Below are 3824 nucleotides of genomic sequence, written 5' to 3' on the forward strand. Positions count from 1 at the left end.
GCATTCGATGAGCCTCAACCGCAGATTTCTTCATATTGAAGCAGAAAATTAAAACCTCCCGCAAATGACGAGAATTTGGCTCGTAAACTGACATTTTCAATCGAGAATAACTTTATGATGCAGACACAAATCGACTAATGTTTCTATGAGGTTATGTTGACAGATTTTATTGCCCAAGTTTATTGCATGACGTCTATGATCTATTTATTTCGACCACTACTTACCGCTAAAGCCATCTATAGGAAAACGGCGGAAGCAAAGTTGTACACCTAATATTATTTAGACAAAATAATACTTCATTATACTTTTCTCAATCTATTTTAATTAATAATGATTTTTCACTGAATTTCTCTACATTTTTACTAAAATATTACTGAAATATTAATGAAATTATAATGAAATTTTAATGAAATTGGGTCAAAATTGTGAATGCTTTTCAAACACATTTCAGCAAAAGTTCATTATATTTTCAATAAATTATTTCCATCAGATACAAATATTTCAATTGAGATATTTTACTTAATTAATATTTCAATTGAGATATTTTACTTATGCGAATTTTTGCGAAAACTGCATTTGAGAATCCAATTGAGAATTCAACTGAGAATTGAATTGGGAATTCTATTGTTATCTCAACAGAAATTTTTCAGTAGTTTGCTGCTGCAGCAAATTATTTTTTTCCATATACACGGAAAAAAGATATGGACAACTAAACATAATTTGCTGTATTAGCCATTTTTTCTTTGCTGCAGGAGCCAATTTCCTTGTTATGATAACAAAAAATCTGCTCTTGCAATAAAAAAAGTAGCTAAAACAATAAATTATATTTAATCGTCCATCTGTAGCAAATTTGCTATGTTAGCCACTTTTCTTGCTGTACGAGCAGATTTTTTTGTTATCATAGCAAGGAAATAGATTCCTGCTGCAAAGAAAAAGTAGCTAACACAGCGAATTATGTTTAACTGCCCGTACATAGCAAATTAGTTTGCTGCTGCAGCAAATCCTTCTTTCTGTGTAGGAAAAGTACTTGTGTTCTGAGAAAGAACATTTTGCGATTCCTTTTCACAACACAAGTACTTTTTTCATGTTGCAACAGGAACATACTCGATCCCTCTTCTACTGTTTCTCTCGCAATAAATACGCAAACGAAACGCATAGCCAGCGTGACTCCTGCACGGAAAAAAAGATTTCTCTGCCGCAGTTAATCACGGTTCGCTAAAAATGTATTTATTGCTTCAGCTAAAATTATGCTGCTGCAATGAAAACAAATTTTTTGATAGTACTATTGCTATTACGTTGGTTTCTTGATTCCATATGCCTACTGGCAACCATACCCTTGGACGTCCATATGCTGCAACGAGATTTACTCGTAGCTATCACACACAGATCCTTGCTGCTGATTCTTTCTTTTCGTGCGAGCCAACTCGACTCGGTCTGCCCCAAGGCGAGCGCACGTTTTTACCCGGTCGCTCGCACGTTTTGGACGACGTTATCGCTGGATATTACTTGGACAAGTGGCTATCTCGAGATGCTAATGCGAAATAACGGCCGATTGAAAGCTAATGGGGTCTTGTACGCGGGACGCATTTTATGGGTGCGACGGGTGCGACGGCGAAAAAAAACAATTTATCGCGAACAGATTAGTTTCACTCTGAACTGTTTCATGCGAAATTCCCAATTGTTGCTTCAGCTCTCGCGTATCGACGCGGGACGGTCGGCGATAACGACTCTCGGCGAAATTTAGATTGCGCTGTTGCAAAAATTGTTGCGCGATACGCGTACATAACTATGGAATGGCTGGAATAAAAAGAGACACTCTTTGGCATACATATCGCCTTTGATACCCGAGAAAATAATTGAGCCGTCGATCACATATAGCGCGCGCGCGCGCGGCGGTACAACGAGAATACGCAAATGCACGTATCGGGGCTCAATGGTTTAAAGGTCGATTGTTTATTTAACAGTCCGATAGCGCTGAACGCACGACGATGCTTGAATCACAGCGAGCCGCAAGCAGAGACACAAAGACATTTTGTCCGGGCATAAAATAATACGGACGATGAACACTCGTAGGAATGTTGCGCGACGAGTATTATTGGGAGCGAGAGATTCTCGAAAATCCTCAACTTGTCGAATGCTCCGCCAGTTTGCCGAGCGCGCTGAAAGTCTCGGCGAAGTCTCGGATTGCCGTTGCGGTAAACTTTCCAAGTTCGCGTACGTGCATTTACACGTAAACTCACCGTGTATCTGTTATCAGCTTGCTCAATGGTGGAGAGAAGCTTGCCACGCTTTTTTGCTCAATGAGTTTCGCGCATCGTATCCAATCGAGAAATTTATCTTGGGAGAATTACGAAAAAAATAACTTCTCCTTCTGAATACTTGATGCGTTCTCAATCTGTTGAGCTAAAAGTGTCGCACCTTTCTTCCATATTGATTGATATCGTAGCCTTCACATTTACTATCCGACTAGAAATTTATCTCATGGTCTCGATCAGGTTGATCCCGATCAGTTTACCCAGTTTGTGTAGGATGATGTTACTAGACCCTACTAATCCTTATTGCCATGCTGCACTCAGAAAAGAGACATGACAATGGAAACTGTACAGATGACGATTATGTGAGATTTTTTAATATTAGAATTAATAGATTAATTAGTAGAATTATATATTAATTAATTTAATTAATTCTAATATAATAATATTAAAATATAGATATATAGGTTAATTATAGTATATTAATATTAGAACATAATATTAGAGATATTTAGAATTAATGTATATACAGTTTAATAAACCATATTTTATAGTTATGACAACTAAAGTTCTAGTAGTAATCACTACAAAATAATTTATTAAACTATATACATTATAATTCTGCACACAAAACTGATATAGTCATCTATATAGTTGCCATTATTATGTTTTTTCTGAGTGTGCGCGTGATTTATTAGGATCCGATAACATTACCTTACACAAACCAAATAACTGATTATCAAATAACTGAAACCCACCTGATCAAGATCATAGGATAAATTTCTAGTCGGGTATATCTAGGATTAGGAAAATTTTTCTACAGAAGAAAACTTTATAAGAAAAACTACGATAAAATCTTATAACCGACGAACATATCGACAGTCTGCCTTAGTTAATTTCCATTTCAATTCAGTTCTGTTTAAATTTTAGAAATTGAGATCCATTATTGAAAGGTTTATTATGTTTCGCAGCAAAATAAACTCCAATTTGTTGCAGTATTGTTAGAAAAACGTGAAATAGAAGGGAATTTTATGCGAAAGAAAACTATTAATATTCTCTCCATATATCATACGTATACTTTGTCTACATATTCGTGCGTCATGATTGTGATTGTCGAGTAAACAGCGGGGATATTTCATATATTATTCAGGCAAAGTGGCGTTTGTGATGTAAAACGTGAAACCATACGGAAAATAAGATGTAATGCGCGAGATACCGTTGCCATTTCCTGGAATAATCGACAATCATGATGCAGGAATACGCGAACATACTGCGTGTGCCTGCCGTCGAAAAAAATGCCGGGGAGCCTAGAAAATGATAAGTCTATTATGCCGAGCTGTAGACACTCGAGACTGCTAAAAGACTCTTAGGACTTTCGGAAAGCCTCGCTTTCGAATAGCACTCGAAATGATTCGAACGTCAGCGCGATCGAATCGATCTAACTCGCGGCAACTCGAGTGGTAATCGTCGCAAAGAGAGGCTCTTCTCCCTCTCCTTTCTCCCTCCCTCTATATATATATATATATATATATATATATATATATATATATATATATATATATATATATATAT

General features: G+C 36.5%; 1 protein-coding gene across 6 annotated transcripts in view; it reads right to left on the reverse strand.

The window, feature by feature from the left end:
* LOC116845305 overlaps positions 1-3824 on the reverse strand; it is an 86835-nt gene that overhangs the window by 20244 nt on the left and 62767 nt on the right. The gene's annotated exons all lie outside the window — the stretch shown is intronic.

Source organism: Odontomachus brunneus, unplaced genomic scaffold (genome assembly GCF_010583005.1).
Source record: "Odontomachus brunneus isolate Ranch 3 - 2012 unplaced genomic scaffold, Obru_v1 Obru_scaffold_051, whole genome shotgun sequence".
Lineage (NCBI taxonomy): Eukaryota > Metazoa > Arthropoda > Insecta > Hymenoptera > Formicidae > Odontomachus > Odontomachus brunneus.